We start from the raw sequence: 18,824 nt of genomic DNA on the forward strand, positions 1-18,824 counted from the left end.
GAAGGTAATGCAAAAACTTTAAGAAATGTGTAGAATAGAATCAAACACAATTGGAATGATTGAAAATATTAGAATTAAGTGATTGCATTTTGTTATGATTCCCTAGCTTATCATACTGTTGTTGAAAGGAACACAGTTATAATGGAATGGAAACCAGGTTCTTTTTTACTTTTTAATTAGCTGGAAACAAAGCCTGGCTGTTGGTTGACTAGGTCTAGTATAATGTTTTCATCCCCTATTTTTGATTAATCAAAGTGCTATTTCTTTTAAAGGAAATGCATTCTTTTTCAGTTTAAATAAAAAGACTCTGGAGACAGACTTTCAAAAAATAATGGAGCGCTCTTTTTGCAATTCTATGTCTGTTTACTTTGCTATGAAGATTGACAAAATTAATTAGTGGATGTCCGTTGGGAAATGGAACTGTTAAAAAACAAAATTCAACTGAGAAAATTTGAAGATCTAATTGGCTTCATTAAATGATTCATGAATCGGGCAGCCTCCCATCTAGCGAGTAGAGGGGAGCTCCAAAGGGCTACAGAAAGGAAAAGGTTTTTAAAGGCAGGACAGGAATGTCATAAATACAAAAATGAATTATTTCAGGTGAGGTCACCTTCATTTGGCCACAGTGGGGTCTTAGGAGGTGGATTATCTCATCTTCCTTTCAGGGATGGAGAGGAACATGTGACAAATTACCTCATTGGTGTTTGCCAGAAAATTCCTGACCAGTTAAGACTACCTTTCTGTAGGAGGTTGAAAGTGCTGTTAGGTTAGGTATTAGGCCCTGGTTTGGTGACTTGGCCTAAGTGATTCCATTTTGGACCTGTGGTTTTCTTTTAAATAGAACTCACAACCAGTGAAGTGGGTAAGAAAAGTTAACATTGTCATTTTTAACACTTAAAATGTATGTAACATTTAAAAACATAAAAATACAGTTTATTATCAATTTAAACACCTCTGTCTTAGTCCAAAAAGGATTAAAAATGCCCTCCCCAAAAAAGATAACAATGATAACTTTTAAGTATTTTTAAATCATTCAGAATTTTAAGTATGGGACTGCCCTTCAGAGTTGATTTCTCCAAACTTTGCTTAATATTTAGTACATGTTCCCTCTACTACTCTGGCTCACATCAAGGCAGTTCCCAGAGGTTTGTTGGTAGTGATGTGAGGGCAGGGAGAGACAGGTAGGTCTGGGTCTTGCCCAGCTCTTACCCCAAGATTCCCCTTTTGGTGCATCCCGGATTCATCTCAGTTTCTCTGGCCCAGTGTTACCAAAATTGAGGACAAGTCTTTGTGTTATTGACATAGGTCCAAAGGACCAAAGAAGCTTTAAAGCTTTGCTTTTCCACTTAATCTCTATAGCATCAAGCTTTCATGCAGAAATTGGCCTGAAAGTTCCCCACTGTGTTTTCATATCTGCAGCAGTTTGGGGTTGTTTAAGTAACAAAAAATTAAATACAGTTCTTAAAGCTTATTTTGCTTAATGTTACGACTGTGTGTACACTGAAAAATTTTACAGAAATTAGAATTATATATAATCATCATTAAAATTGTACATTACAAGAAACAAGTGTTGGTGAGGATGTGGAGAAAAAGGAACCTTTCTGTATGGTTGGTGGGAATGCAAACTGGTGCAGCCACTGTGGAAAAACAGTATGGAGATTCCCCCAAAAATTAAAAATAGAATTACGATGTGATCCAGTAATTGCACTACTGGGTGTTTACCCAAAGAGTATGAAAACACTAATTCAAAAAGATACATGCACCCCCATGTTGATTGCAGCATTATCTACAGTAGCCAAAATATAGAAGCGGTCCAAGTGTCCATCCATAGATGAATGAATAAAGAAGAAGAAGTGGGATATATAAAATATTATATGTGGCATTCAAGAAACAAAACAAACAAAGAAAAAGAGAGACAACAAAAGCAGTGTCTTAAATATAGAGAACAAATTGATGTTTACCAGAAGGGTGGTAGTGGGGGCATGGCTGAAATAGGTGAAGGGTTTAAGGTTACACTTACTGTGATGAGCACTGAGTAATGTATAGAATTATTGAATCACTGTATAGTACACCTGATACTAATATAACACTGCATATTAATTATACTGGAATTAAAAATAAATAAATAAAAGAAAAAATTGTACAACATTGGTGGAGATAAAAGATTATAAGGTTTTTCCTAAATGTATCTACTTAATGCAGTCTCTCTTACTGGAGTGTTCTATTATCAATCTCTCTCCCTATTTATTTAATTATTTGAAAGATTTAGTGCTTTTTAAACATAAAATGAATAGTATTATGATCATCACCATTATTATTACACTAAGAAATATGTACTTGTACATCTTTGGAGAAATGTCTATTTAAATTCTTTACCCATTTAAAAATTGGTATATTTGTCTTTTTATTATTGCATTGTAAGAATTCTTTACCTATTCTAGATGCCAGTCCCTTATTAGGTACATGATTTGTAAAAAATAGTCTCCCGTTTTATGGGTTGTCTTTTTTTTTTTTTTTAAGATTTTATTTATTTATTCGACAGAGATAGAGACAGCCAGCGAGAGAGGGAACATAAGCAGGGGGAGTGGGAGAGGAAGAAGCAGGCTCATAGCGGAGGAGCCTGATGTGGGGCTCGATCCCATAACGCCGGGATCACGCCCTGAGCCGAAGGCAGACGCTTAACCGCTGTGCCACCCAGGCGCCCCTATGGGTTGTCTTTTTACTTTCTTGATGATAACATTTGCAGCACAAAAGTTTTTAATTTTGATGAAGTCCTGTGTATCTATTTCTTCTTTTGCCACTTGTGCTTTTGGTGTCAGATCTAAGAAACTATTGCCTGCTCGGGTAATTAGCTTTAAATGTCTCCTAAAGGCCATAGAAAAAGGCTTAGTGAGCATTTTCAATAATGATGTGTGTATGTGTGTGTGTGTGTTTTAGAGTAGACGTTATGTTTTAGAGCACTTTTAGGTTTATAGCAAAATTGAGCAGAAAGTACAGAGATTTCTTATACACGCCCTGCTCCACACATGCCCAGCCTTGTCCACCATCAACATCCCCCACCAGAGTGGTACATTTGTTAGAATGCTTTGATATATCATTATCACATGAATCAGTTCATAGTTTATATCAGGGTTCACTCGTTGTTGTGCATTCTATGGATTTTGACAAATGTGTAATGACATATATCCATTACTATAATATTACACAGAGTATTTTTACTGCCCTAAAAAATCTGTGCTCCCCCATTCATCCCTCCCCCTTGCCCCTAACTCCTGGTAACCACTGATCTTTTTACTGTTTCCACAGTTTTGCCTTTTTCAGAATGTCATATAGTTGGCATTGTACAGTATGTTGTTTTTTCAGATTGGCTTCCTTCACTTAATAGTATGCATCTAAGTTTCTTTCATGTCTTTTCATAGCTTGATAGATCAATTTTTTAAGCACAAATTAATATTCCTTTGTCTGGATATATGACAGTTTATTCATTCACCTACTGAAAGACATCTTGATTGCTTCCATGTTTTGGCAATTATAAATTATAAATAAAGCTGCTATAAACACCTGTATGTAGGTTTTTGTGTAGACATAAGTTTTCAGATACTTTGAGTAAATACTAGGGGCACAATTGCTGGGTTGTATAAAAAGAGTATGTTTAGTTTTGTATAAAACTGCCAAATTATCTTTCAAGGCGGCTGTACCATTTTGCAATATCCCCAGCAGTGAATGAGAGTTCCTGTTGCTCTACATCCTCACCAGCATTTGGTGTTGTCAGTGTTTTTGATTATGGCCGTTCTAATAGGTATATAGTGGTATCTCACTGTTGTTGGCTCCCTGATGACATAAGATGTTGAGCATCTTTTCATATGCTTATTTGCCTCTGTAGTCTTTTTTTTTTTTTTTAAGATTTTATTTATTTATTTGAGAGAGAGAGCACGAGCAGGAGGGAGGGGTGGAGGGAGAGGGAGAAACAGACTCCCCACTGAGCAGGGAGCCCCATGGGGGGACTTGATCCCTGAGTTGAAGGCAGATGCTTAACTCACTGAGCCACCCAGGTGCCATGTAGTCTTCTTTGGTGAGGTGTTTGTGTAGATACTTTGCCCATTTTTTAAATTGGGTTGTTCATTTTCTTATTGTTGCTTTTTAAGAGTTTTTTGTGTATTTTGGGTAATAGTCCTTTCTCAGAGATGTCATTTTCAAATATTTTCTCCCAGTCTGTGGCTTGTCTTCTCATTCTCTTGACATCATTATGTTTTGCTGAATCACTCACTTCACATTCATTTATTAAGAATCTGTTATGGTTCAAGTTCTCTTCAAGGCTCTGAGGATATAAAAGTGATTAGTACATAACCTTGCTATTAGGTGCTTTTAGCCTAATGAAGGAGAAGTACAAATAAATAGGTGATTAGAACATACTTCTAAGGTAAGCAGTCTCAGGTTTCTTGAAGAGGAGGCTGAGACATAAAGAAGGAAAAGGATTTGACAGCAGGCAATGGTATGACAAAGGACTGGCAGGTGCAGAGAATACTTCACTATGACATAAATAAGTTGTCAATACGATCTTCAGCTATTGCTGCTATGGCACCAATTTGTCTAGGCCAGGGGTAGGCAAACTGTGGCTATGGGCCAAATCTGGCCTGCCACCTGCTTTTATAAATAAAGTTCTATTGGAACACATTCATGCCCATATATTTACAGATTTGTCTACTTGTCTTTTGTGCCACAATGGCAGAGTAGTTGTAACAGAGACAGTCTGGCCTACAAAGCCTCAAGTATTTATTATTGGGCTCTTTATAGAAGAAGTTTGCTGACCCTACTCTAGGCAAAAATTTATTAGAAAATACTTGCACCTTGTCCTATTTAAAAAAGGCATTGCAAATTTGTGTGCACCTGGCAACTGTTTATATGCCTGCAAGTGATTGTGTCTGTTTTTCAAAATTTTCTCCTGATTTCTGCTTTTGAAATTTCAGCTAATTAATTTTCATCCAACAATTCTGCATAATTGACTCAAAATAAACTACAAATGGTAATAACCTGCTTACTCCCTGAAAATAAACTTAAATATTTGCTCTTTTTTCTTTGAAAGTTTTATTGTTTCTTTTGTGGTTTATGTTTCTTTCTTTTTAAAACTACAAATTCATGTTCAGTTCAGGAAAGTCAAATATCATGGACAAGCAAAAGAACATTAACCCAGAATCTCACCTAGCCTCCTAGGAAAAAACCTTTTTGCAGCCTCAGTATGTAAGGTACCTTGAGGTACTTTTCCATGTGTATGTACATATTTCATTATAATTTTTTACATAAACCATCCTCTGCTACCACCAAGTATCTTTAATAGGCATATTCATGATTTTTGTGGTTAGGACTGGTTTGCTGATAAAAGATGCCAAAGGAGGTTACCACAGAGTTATCCTCATGCTTATATCCTTTTGGGGACAAAAGGAAGATGCTACAAGAAGTGAATTGTTTGACTGCCCCATGAAACTGTTGAGTTCAGGTATAATAAAGCTGTCTTTGGCTTTCTGGATACTCCAGGCACAAGAGTGGAGCCTAAAAGCGAGGACTCTGTACCAGTTACCCATTACCCCAGTAAAGCTGCATGATGAACTACCACAAACACTTTGAGTTAATTAACAATAAGATCTGTTGCTCACACGTCTGGGGTGGTTAGCTAGGTGGCTCTGCTGCTCTTGCCTGGGCTCACTCACATGTCTGAGGCTTGGCTGGCTGTAGGTTCCTAAAGGTTGATTTTGGCTGATCATGGCTTGACTCAGTCATGTGTGTGAGAGTCTTTGGTGGGCTTGCACTTCTATCTGGAGGTCAGCTGGCTATTGGCTGATTGAGGCTGACCTCAGCCACATTGACTAGGGCTCTGTTCCATGACTTTCACCCTCCAGCAGGCTATTCTGGGCATGTTCTCATGACAATTTCAGAGGAATATGAGAGAGCAAGTGGGAACATGCAAGGTCTCTTGTGGTCTAGGTCTCATCTATTGAATAAAACCCATGGGTGAGATCAGATTGAAGGGGTGAAGAAATAGGCCCTGTGTCTACAGTGAGATGAACTACAAAATCACATGGCAAAAGTCATGGAGAAGGGACGGGTGGAGAACTGATGCAGTCAGTCTAGCACAGATTAATTACATGGCTGAGCGTACTACAGGTGATACATACCTTTTAGAAGGAGCAGGAGTTTCATTTGTGGCTGGTCTAAGCCAGTGTCTGTTAAATAATAGTAACTTTCTTCCTCTTTGCCATCTCTAAGAAGAACTACCTGTAAAGGACTTGTGCAAGCCACTCTGACATTTCTTTCTTTTTTATTTTCTTAAAATTATTTTAGAGTTAATCAGGTGCAGGGGCGCCTGGGTGGCTCAGATGGTTAAGTGTCTGCCTTCGGCTCAGGTCATGATCTCGGGGTCCTGGGATCGAGCCCCGCATTGGGCTCCCTGCTTGGCAGGGAGCCTGCTTCTCCCTCTCCCTCTACTGTTCCCCCTGCTTGTGCTCTCCTGCTCTCTCTGTCAAATAAATTTTTAAAAATCTTAAAAAAAAATAAAGTTATCAGGTGCAGATTAGTTTTTTTCTGCTTGTTCTGGAGTAATGTGATATGAAAGAGGACATGGCCTGTGCCACTTAAGACAGATCTGTTTTCACTAACAAAGTTGGAAAACTTTGTCAGCCCTTCTAGTTTGTAAGTTCATTACAACTGGAAAGACTTTTCTTTCAGGTAAAGTTTTCAAGAGGATGTCTCAGTTTCTTTGTGAGAAATTATTAGCTCTCTGAAAATCCTGTCTACAATGCTCACTTTGTAATGCCTACTTTTTAGGAGTTACCTATTTGTATCATATTTTTCCATTTCTCTTTTAATCTTTTTTTTTAAAGATTTTATTTATTTATTTGTCAGAGAGAGAGAGAGAGAGAGCACAAGCAGGGGAAGGGGCAGGCAGAGGGAGAAGCAGACTCTCTCATGAGCAGGGAGCCCAACGTGGGACTCGATCCCAGGACTCCAGGATCATGACCTGAGCCGAAGGCAGACGCTCAACTGACTGAGCCACCCAGGCACCGCTCTCCTTTAATCTTAATATCTGTATGCTACGAGATGTGTGTGTGTAATTTTTTCTTTTCTGTCCTGATACTGGGCCAGGTTACGAGGTTGTGAAATACAAGGTTGGTAGGAATTATCTTGGGAGGGACTTTCAGTTTGCCTTTGGTTTATCTTTTAACCAACTCCACCACCCTGCTTTCTGTTTCTGAACTCATTTCTTCTCTAGCTCCTCACTTCTTTCCTGGGCCCAGAGGCCTTTTGGGCTTGTCATATCCTATCAGGAAAGTATACTGTCTGATAAGCACATTTGTATTGACATGTTAATAAATTTTTATGTTATTCTTTTCAAGATTATTGGCTTTTAAAGTGGAACATAGGAAGAGGGGCAATGCTGAATCCAAAGGAAGAACTCTCTCTGATGGTTGAACTGTAGACATTAACATAGAAGAGGTATTACATTTATATTGGGAAGTTTCACAGCACTTCTCGCTTTATGCTACATAAATCATTACCCACTATGCTGAAGGTAAAATCTGCCCTTGTGTTTTTATTATTATTATTTCAATATTTATATAAAATATTAAATAATTGCCTGTATTATTAGAATAATATTATTATTGTCATATAAGTTTGAATTTATTAGGCTCAGAGGGGAAGCCATTCTAAAATTTTAACTCTTTGGAGGAAGTTATATCTCTTTCATGACACCTATAAAATGTAATTACTCAAAAAACACAGTGGATGGTATACGAGCAGAAGCAATAGTTTCTAATAAACCTAGCATTTCTAGTTTATATTTGGACATCTGATCCTGAGAGCAACCCTGTAAAAGTACACTGCATAGATACTATGATTTATTATTCTCATTTTACAGAAGAAATTGAGGCTCAGAGAGTTTATTTTTTTAATAATAAAGATTTGTTTATTTATTTGAGAGAGAGAGAGCGAGAGAGCACACAGGGAGGGGCAAAAGAAGGGGAGTGAGAATCTACAAGTAGACTCCTTTTTGAGTGTGGAGCCTGACACAGGGCTCAATTCCAGGACCCTGAGATCATGACCTGAGCCAAACCAAGAGTCAGCTGCCCAGGTGCCCCATGAGGCTCAGAGAGTTAAAATGTCTTGGCCAGTTGCTATGGCTAAGCCAAGGGAAGAGGTGGGCTATGGCTCAACCTGGTCTTTTCACTTCAAGCTGGGATCTCTTTCCTATATTGGGACCTCAGAACTGCTCACACCGTCTTTGTGCTGGCTCTCTGAACTTTCCTGCCTCCACTAAAGTATTTCAACCCATTTCCTCTGCCCAGAAATCAAGTGGAACAGGTGTCTTGCTGTAGGGACTCTGAAGAGCCTGGTGGACTGGCCAGTGGTGAGTGGTTCAGACAGTGGGATCAGATTTGCCTCAGTAACCACCTCACCCTCTAGTGGTGAGATGAGCATGGGCTGCCTTTTCCTCAAAGTGGGGGCTGTTGCAGGCATTGTACCTCCCTCCAGGGTCTATAATGGAATGGGAATTCTTTTAAACAAATGCATCCCAACCCAGCATCAGTGCTTAGACCAGGGCATTGGGGGCTCCTGCTCTGGGCCCTTTACCTTAGAGGACCCCAGCACATCAGAAGCAATAAAACTCAATGACTTTCGGAATTTTTTTGAACTCATAAAATTTTGAAGTTTAAAAAGTTTTGTGAATTTTTAAAGTATTAAAATAATTTTTAAAAAGTATGACAACTGAATTAAGTTACTGGGAATTACCGGAAAGAGATGCACTAGCTGACCCAGGCCCTCCAGAAAGCAACTCCCCACCCCCATCTCACCACTTTGACTAGAGATGATATTGATAGACTGAGAATCTGTAAGAGAGAGAGAGAGAGAGTGTGTGTGTGTGTGTGTGTGTCTGTGTGTGTGTGTGTGTGTGTGTAGAGGAAGCACTACTTCTGCCCAGGAAACCAGAGAAAGAGTGACTGCTTTTGTTTAAAGTCGGCCATCCTAAATCACTCCAAAGTGGGTGATTAGGCAAATGGGGTTACCAGGTAACTGTGTTCCCTCCTTCCCTTCTGCTCAGCTGATATAGTTTTTGGGAAGTTCTTAGAACTGCCTGAAAATCTTGACTTGATAAAGTGCCCTCCCTAGCTTCTTGGGGAGCTTGACCTGGTTGATTTGGGACAGATCCAGTCAGACCTGGGTCTGGCTTTCACTGTGCCCCATGAGAACCATTCCGTCATTTAGACACACAGACAGTAGGGCTGGCTACTGGAGGAAACCTCAGCAACTTTAGCTTATCTGAGGGAATGGTGGCCCCCAAGCTGTTGTGGTGTTGGGTGGGAACATGTCCTGGGCTGTTGCTGCAGCTTGGTTTGTAGGCTCTATACCATTAAACTTTTTGAAATGTGAACCTTCATTTGTATTCTTGCTTTCAGGCTCTGCAAATGTTACTTTGCAAAGTCCTTGTAGAAGCTTTGAGGGCTTTATGATCTTTGCAGCATTGCTTGGAATCCCTTCTCTGGGTTACTTTCTATTATGAGTTGAATTGCGTCCCTACAAAAGGGTAGATTGAAGTCCTAACCCCGGTACCTGTGAATGTGAGAAATAGAGTCTGGAATTTGTGGATATAAGGCCTTTGCAGATGTATTCTATTTAAGACAAGGTCATTAGGGCAGACCCTAATCCAACAAGGGTGGTGTCTTTACAAGAAGAGGAAAACACCAAGTGAAGACAGACTACATATAGGGAGAAGATGGCCATGTGAAGATGGAGGCAGAGACTGGGAATAATGCTTCCATAAGCCAAGGAACCCCTGGGGCTCCCCCAAACTGGAAGAGGCAAGGAAGTATTCTCTTCTATAGACTTTGGAGGGAGCGTGGCTCTGTCAACATTTTGATTTTGAACTTCTAGTCTCCAGAACTGGAAGAGAATAAATTTCTGTTGTTTAAAGCCACCAAGTCTGTGGTACTTTATTACTGCAGCCCTAGAAAACTAATACACCTTCAAAAGTATATTGAGCCACCTAAAGAAAATCAGCCTCATTCTTTAGAGATAATCCCCTCTTGAAAACTTTGTCAATGCTTAACACAGTCCTGACCAAATTGTAAATATGTATAGGGGTGGAAAAATTTTATTTTCTTCCATTCTAAATTCTTTGGCTGTTCTAATAATTAAATTGACACAAGGCATATTAACAGGAGAAAACCAAATTTAAATTTGTACATAAAGAAGCTCCCTAAAAACACGAGACCCAGGGGCAGGCAGGGAATTGAGATTTACAGGACATCTTGAGCTAAGAAGCTGGGTAGGGCTGTGGAGATCCAAAGGGGAGAAAAGCCATTCACAGGAAGGGAAAGGAGAAGTTTGGGAAGCAAAGGTGCCCTGTTACCCAGATAAGTTTTTTAGGTAAAAAGATATCTCTGGTAATGACTCTCTTCCTGGTACAAAGTCCCTTTCTTTCTTTTTTTTTTTTTTTTAAAGATTTTATTTATTTATTTGACAGAGATAGAGACAGCCAGCGAGAGAGGGAACACAAGCAGGGGGAGTGGGAGAGGAAGAAGCAGGCTCATAGCGGAGGAGCCTGATGTGGGGCTCGATCCCACAACGCCGGGATCACGCCCTGAGCCGAAGGCAGATGCTTAACCGCTGTGCCACCCAGGCGCCCCCAGAGTCCCTTTCTGATGTAAATTTAGGCAGTTGAGCAGGAGATAAAGAGTTTTTCCTGAATCTGCTGGGTTTTGATAGCCTTTAACTCAAAATAATCCTCATGCCAAAGTGATACATTCCCAGTGGTAAATTCTGCTCCTTTCCGCTGGTTTGCAATGAGAGCCCCCACATGGCTTTAAGAAGCATCTTTAGAATGAGAGTAACGTCCTCACACAGTGTCTGACTCTAATGTCATAGACAGAAACACCAAGACCAGCATGTATATTAGTGTCTCCTGGGTTAAAATGACTGCAGCATTCTGTCCGTGTAGTGACATTTTACATACCTAGTTTCAGACAGAACTGGAACAGATGTGGTTGCTAATAAAAACCCAGGGTGTTTTTTTTTTTTTATTCTTGTGAGCTAACAAATTAATTCACTTTTATAGAAATATGCTGAGAATTTGCCTTTCCGAGAGGAAGTTGGTAAATTGTTTTGGGTGAACAAATTTCTTTAGCATAGAAGGTTAAAGGTTGATGTTAGAGACTCTGAAAATGTCAACCAAGGCGGTGCGTCTCTGCATTTGCATCTATTGCTTCCAGAACATATGAATGTTTAAACAATGTTTTAAAATTCCAATTTAGCTCCTCTGAAGTCATTTTCAGTCCTAGGAAGTAGAAATGGAGCTTACACCTGTATTTCCCAAGGGACTGATGTAATGCAATTTGTATAAAATAATCATAGGGAGTGAGAGGAAAGAGTGGATCTTTGCATTAAAATAAAATCAGCCTCGAAATCACTCTTTTCAGGGTCTGCCTTTCTGTACCCCATTTAGCTTTTAAATAGACTCATCTTTCCTGACTTGCTTTGATGAACCACTCTCATCTCAGTTATTACTTCTGACATTAGCTACTTGTGCAATTAAGTGGGGTCATTCTTTTCTCTTTGAGAAGGACTTTGCAGCTAATATGCATTTGTGAAGTGTTCCCTTGACTTGGGAGAGTAGTTGTGGATACCAGTTAAGCTGATGCCTGGAGTAATTTAAAGTTTGTGATGGAGAACCCAACCACTCACTCATAGCAAAGCTCTGAGTGGTTATTAGCATATGCCCACTTTGCCTCCTTTTTATTCTCTCATTATGACTCATGAAGTTACCAGCTAAACTGGTTTTTCTTTCTTTCTTTTTTTTTTTTTTTAAGATTTTATTTATTTGACAGAGACAGAGACAGCCAGCGAGAGAGGGAACACAAGCAGGGGGAGTGGGAGAGGAAGAAGCAGACTCATAGCGGAGGAGCCTGACGTGGGGCTCGATCCCATAACGCCGGGATCACGCCCTGAGCCGAAGGCAGATGCTTAACCGCTGTGCCACCCAGGCGCCCCTAAACTGGTTTTTCTTATCTCAGGGAATGAAAAAGAAAATCTGGTAAGCTTCTCTAAGGATTGAGAGAGAACTCCATATGCCACCACTACAGGTGACTGCATTTTTGGCAAGCTGTTAAGAAATAGGGAAATGACTCAGATAAAGGATTGAATTTCTTGTGATGGGATTTTATTTTTCACTTATTCATTTATTTTTAAAGTTTGTTTATTTTTTTTAGTAATCTCTACCCCCAACGTAGGACTCGAACTCACAACCCCTGAGATCAAGAGTCACATGCTCCTCCAACTGAGCTAGCCAGGCACCCCATGATAAGATTTTAGATATAAAGGTGGGAGACACTGTTCCGCCTTGGTCTGAGTGTGCCTGAGCTTAAGTTTGCCCTACCAGGTAAAATAGGCAAGGCTGGAATAGATCAATGAAGCTGTAACGGAGAAAATTTGCTGCCTACCAAAGATTTGGCTCCTCTTTGAGGATAGAGCTATTGTTGGGACTACATTTCCCAGATTGCTTTGCATCTTGATGGGGCCATGTAACATTTTGTTACGGTCTGTGAGTAGAAAGGACATGAGTCACTGCTGGTTGGAGGTTGAGAAGCAGGTGTACCTTCTCATCCCATACTTATTTCATCTGCTAGTCATCTTCAGAGGACTCTGAGACTCTGGGAAGGTAGAGCCAGAAGATGAAAGGAGTCTGTCTCTGAATCACCGCATGGAGGGAAACTGCCCTGAACTATTTTGAGAGCCAGAAGTGAAGCTTGATTGATCTCTAAGTCACTGCTTTGTTTTACTTCATTAGTTTTTATTACTACCTAACATTTTATATATTGTTTCTCCTTCACTAGTATGTAAGTACCATGAGGGCGGAGATTTTTGTCTGTCCCGCTTGTTGCTTTATCCTCAGGATCTAGAACATTGCCTGGCACATAGTGAGTGCTTGATGATATTTGTTGAATGAATGAATGTGGGAATAAATGCAAGAAATGTAGTTGTGCTATAATAGATTTTGGAGATCTCAATCCTGGTTTCATCAGATACCATGACCAGAGAATTTTATTCAAGGCTTTTGTGTGTGTGTATGTGTGTGTGTGTAGAAGTGAGATAGAATCCCAGAGTTCAGAATGACTTATTCAGAATTATATTTGGAGAACCTGTGTTAGTTATCTATTGCTGTGTAACAAAATATCCCAAAATTTAGTGACTTAAAACAACAAAAACGTATTATCATCGAGTTTCTGAGGGTCAGAAATGTGGGAGTAGTTTGGCTAGTGGTTCTGGCTCAGGGTCTCTCATGAGGTTGTAGCCAAGCTGTCAGCTGGGGCTGTGGTCAACTGAAGACCTGACTGAGGCTGGAGGATTTGCTTCCAAGATGGCCCACTCACATGGCTGTTGGCAGGAGGTCCTAGATATTCATGGCTGTTGGTCAGAGACCTCCCTCAGTTCCTAACCACTTGGATCTTTCCATAGGCCTGCTTACAATGTGTCAGTTGGCTTCCCCCAGAGTAAATGAGCAGAGGCTAGAATTCTGTACTTTCTTTTTTTTTTTTTTAAAGACTTTATTTATTTATTAGACAGAGATAGAGACAGCCAACGAGAGAGGGAACACAAGCAGGGGGAGTGGGAGAAGAAGAAGCAGGCTCATAGCAGAGGAGCCTGATGTGGGGCTCGATCCCATTATGCCGGGATCACGCCCTGAGCCAAAGGCAGACGCTTAACCGCTGTGCCACCCAGGCGCCCCTAGAATTCTGTACTTTCTATATAGGTAATTTGAATCTTTCTGGTAGCTTGGATTGCCACTTACATGTCCTTATTGATGGAGAAGGCACCAGCTCAAATCTGCATAACAAACCTTACTCTTATTCACTATGCTTTTCCTGGTCACTTCCCCATAACTGGCCTCCCTCAAAACCTTCCCTCTCTCTCTCTCTCTTATTTTTTCTTTCTTTTCTCCCTTTTTTGTCTTTGGCTGTAGATGATATTTAAGCCTGAATTCTAAGCCACCTCTGTGAGTTACAGGGACCGCAGCTGGGAATTTGAAAGGGTAGAGGAAAAATAATTTTTTCCTCTCCTACTTTGTCCAGAAGTGGTGTGGAACTGGATTTTGTTTTTTTTGTTTTTTTTGTTTTAAAGATTTTATTTATTTATTCGACAGGACAGAGACAGCCAGTGAGAGAGGGAACACAAGCAGGGGGAGTGGGAGAGGAAGAAGCAGGCTCATAGCGGAGGAGCCTGATGTGGGGCTCGATCCCATAACGCCGGGATCACGCCCTGAGCCGAAGGCAGACGCTCAACCGCTGTGCCACCCAGGCGCCCCTGGAACTGGATTTTGAACCCAAGACTGAATGATGTAGGGACTCTCTCCCCACATAGCACACCTGTGCTTACCCCTTTCTTAGCTGCAGTCTGTCCCTTTCAGTGGGTATATAATAAAACACAGTTTTGATTCTTATTCATTATTTTTTGTACTTCTAGTTCCCTCAGGAGCCCCCAAAAAGGGAAAATGGGGTTAATGGCCTGGCAGGATTATGGAATTCCAAGGGCTGTGACCCTAATACCATCAATTCCAGTTTTTAAATTCCATCCTCTTTTCATTGTACCATCGAGGGGTAATTTAGAGCAAGAACTGGGCAAACAGGAGAAGTTGGGAAATGCTGCAATGGCCAAATGCCACTCGGGGGATATTTTTAGTTACCAAAATAAACTGTATTTCCACAATGTCTGCAGAACTTATGGTTTGTGTGCAGTAAATAAAATGATGGAAATGCCATGAAGGAGCCCAGCCAGATGACTTCATTTGTGTGCATTCTGTACCAGAGGAGTCCCTTAAACAGCAGACGGGCTCCATGTGATTCAGTGAAGGCACACAAGCTGCTCTCCAACACCATTGCTTCTCTGCTATTCTGTTTACTGCACGCCGGTCTCACCACACCATGCTCAGAGCAGTTTCCCAGTGAGTGTTCTGTGGGGTGTTAATTATCAGAAGAAACAGAGTTCTGTGATCAAATAAGCTTTGGAAATGCTACTTTGAGCAGAGTTCAGTGGGCGTTCTTTCCCATGGGATGTCTTAGTGCTGCTAAAACAATGTGTATTATGAGGGTTGTATGTTAAGTAGTATTTTCCAAACTTATTTGAACACCAACTTTTGTATTTGAATAACAGCTGTTAGTATTTGTGCCCATTATCAATTTTTTGTCTTTCAGTTCCAAATCTGCTCTTTGTTGCCCTGATTGTGATACTGGGATGTTTTTCCATTGCCAGCTGGCACTAGGTTAAGCTTCATAGGTAGAGGGTGCTGGAGAAACTCTGGAGGAGGACGGGGCTTCTTTTCCTAGATTCAGTGTGCTTTGCTTCTTCTTCTTCCTGTGGTATTGGGTTGGCATGTGAGATATCTAGTGAAGCTCACCCCAGTGAGTTTCAGGGGCACCCCTGCAGGCAGTTTCATGTCAACTTTTGCAGGTGCCCCAGCTGTGGTGGGCCCAGCAACAACAACTTCCATGGATGCCCTGGCTGGCTTCCCTGGGAGTTCAGCAGCACCCCTGTGAATGGCACCCTTGTGGCTTTCTGTAGAGTCTGGCCAGGGCCCTTGCCAGCTTCCCAGCAAGTTCAGCAATACCTCTTAAGGGCAGCTTTCTGATGAATTTCATCAGCACCCCACGGGCAGTTTTCTTCCCACCATCTTCCCCTGTTGGCTCTCAGTAGGGGGATTTCCAGCTTGCCCGCCCTCGCCTGCAGCACCCAGCCATGGCTCCACTTATTTCACAGACTAGCTCTGGCCCAGGCAATCTGGCAAACTTCTCTGCCATCAGGTGGGTTGAAGCCACACATTCCCTGGTGAGGGCTGAATCCCAACCTTGGGAAGCCTTCTCTCCCCACCCCATTCCAATTTTTTTCTTCTTTGAGCATTCTCTCTTAGTGCTAGGCTTTTATTTTTCCTTCCCTTTTCCCTCCCTCCCTCCTTCCCTTCTTCCTTCCCTTCTTTCCTTTCTCTTTTTAAAATTTGAGATGTAATTCATATACCATAAAATTCATATTTTCAAAGTTTTCAATTCATTGGTTTTTAGTATACTCACAGAGTTATGCAACTATCAGATCTCATCCAGAAGATTTTATCACTCCAAAAAGAAACCGTGTACCCATTAGCAGTCACTCCCAGTTTCCCATTCTCATCTCCCCAGCTCTGGACAGTCACTAATCTCCCTTTTGTTTCTATAGATTCACCTTTCATGGACATTTCATGTAAAACAACCATATGTATGTGGTCTTTTGTGTCAGTCTTCTTTCACTTAGCATATTTTCAAGGTTCATCCAAGTTGTAGCATGTGTCAGAATACTTCTTTTGGTGGCTGAATAAAATTCCATTGTGTGGAAATGCCACATTTTGTTAATCCATACATCAGTGATGAGAATTTGGGTTGTTTCCATTGTTTGGCTCTTGTGAATAATGCTGTGGTGAGCATTCATGTACAAGTTTTTGTGTAAACATGTTTTCACTTTTTTTGGGTATATACCTGGGAGTGGAATTGCTAGGTCATATGGTGACTGTATTTAACTTTGAATTTGACCAACAGAGAGTATCAGGTGACTTATTGCCTTATTAAAATATTTACTCCAGCCTTATTTTCATTAGCAAGCAGGCTTGATGTATAATCTGTAGTGTTATTGTGAAGTGCAGATAACATGGGCTATAAAGCCAGTCTGGCCAGTGTCAGATCCCACCTTTACCATTTTTACCTGAGATGTGGGACACTGGGAGGGAGAAAAAAAAACAGTGTGATCTTCCTCACTTACAGGGATAGGTTGGGGTCAAATCCCTCTCTACTACTGCTAGCTGGGATGTGGAACATTCTGATAGAGGAAAGAACAAAGTATGATTTTCTCTGCTCAGATGTGGAATCAGAACAATTCTTTCTCTGTGACTTGATGTACTCAACTAGGTTATACTACATGTGAAACCGGGGTCTTCTGATTAATAAATCATTCTGGCTGAGAGAAATATAGCACAAATCCACTATGGATAGAGTGCTTTTGAAAATAATTTGACCACAAAACCCACACACTCAACACTTAAAGTACAGTAGCTCTTTGCCACCATTTGAAGTGTATTTCCAGAAATTAGCAATGATGTAGCCTGTCACAACTTGAGGGACCAGGAAGTAAGGCTAACTACCACTGAGTAATAAAGATGGCAGTTCAGCTGAAGTGGAACTGAGAGACATTTTTTTGGCCATTCTAAGACCAGGTGCATATGCCATTAGGTATTTTCAATATTTGTGACTTTAAGGTAATCCAAATGGGTTCGTAGATCTTTTTGTCAAAGTGTACATTAATAAATTGTGTATATTGGTGCTGGGGTATGCTGTACAGCCATTCATTACTTCTGATTCACATCAAACCACTGAAAGATTTGGGAGTAGCTCCAAAGATCATTTGGCCTTTGTAAATTCCTAGCAATTTTCCCCCCCTCAGTCAAAGGGCTTTCTAGTAGTGAAGGCATTTCATATATTAGATGCATTAAAATGCTTTTTCAGATGTTACTTTTCCAGTTAATGATTCCATTTTCTTCATAGGCATATTGACTGAAACAAAAGTGTATTTCATGAAGGAGGCATGATTACACACTTAATTTCTGAGGACTGCCAGCAGCCTGGCTCAGCGTCATGTCCTCTGAACTTGCAAGCTGTTAGGACCAGAGCAAGTCTGTGATTGAAGCAGGTCCATGCTCTGATGCAGTTTCTCTGGCTGTGGCAGTTTCTAGGACTTACCAATATCACATGGAAAACAAGGCTCTAAGAAAGCCCTCATTAACTGTGCAGGTGTTAGAGAAAAATATCACTAATTCTAACTCACCTGGGGTAGGAGTGCATGTGTAAAAATTACATGTAATTACAAATGCTCACACCACACTACCAGAAGATCATGCTGAATGATATCAGAAATTCAGATTATGGGGCACCTGAGTGGCTTAGTCAGTCAAGCGGGCCGACTCTTGGTTTTGTCTCAGGTCATGATCTCATGGGTTGTGAGGAGGAGCCCCGGTTCAGGCTCCTTGCTCGGCAGGGAATTGGCTTGAAAGATTCTCTCCCTCTGCCCCTCCCCCCACTTGCTCTCTCTCTAAAAATAAATAAATCTTCAAAATAGTTTAAAAAATGCAGATTATTGTGCAGTGTGGGAATAATCTAAGGAAAGTTGGGTGGGGTAGATATTCTTACAAGTCAGTGTCTTCCTTTATATTCTTTATGTCTAAAGTTTCAGTGAAACACATTTATTTTAGAGCTCTTTTTCTATGGATCATCGATCATAAGCTCTAGAAACACCTGCAAGGTGGAATCCAAACATGCCCAGGAGACCGTGTGACAGCAGTGATATCTGCCTCACAGATATAACTTGCTTATTAGATATCATATGGTATATATTAAATAGTAAACATTATATATCAAATATTATGTGTTAAATATATTGTAATTTTAGGTTTTAATAGCTTGCAGGTTCAGAGAATGGAGTAGGACGCTTGGCTGCACACCGTACGTGGAATGCTTAGATAAGAAGTATAAATAAACACTTATAAAATGCACACTCATTCTGGTCAGTACTCTCATGTACATGACAATTATTAAATGCAGCCGAAGGCAACCTTAAAAGGTTTTCTACTACATACATTCATATATCAGAACAAAATCTATTACTTCTAATCTTTAGAGTTGTGATAAGTGATATTGCCAAAATATTGCCAGTCTCTTAAGAAATCATGGATAGTAGGAAAGGGTCCAGGAAAAAATAGGTGGGAAGGT

The sequence above is a fragment of the Ursus americanus genome, chromosome X (assembly GCF_024610735.1).
Source record: "Ursus americanus isolate L20-20 chromosome X, mUrsAme1.1.p, whole genome shotgun sequence".
NCBI lineage: Eukaryota > Metazoa > Chordata > Mammalia > Carnivora > Ursidae > Ursus > Ursus americanus.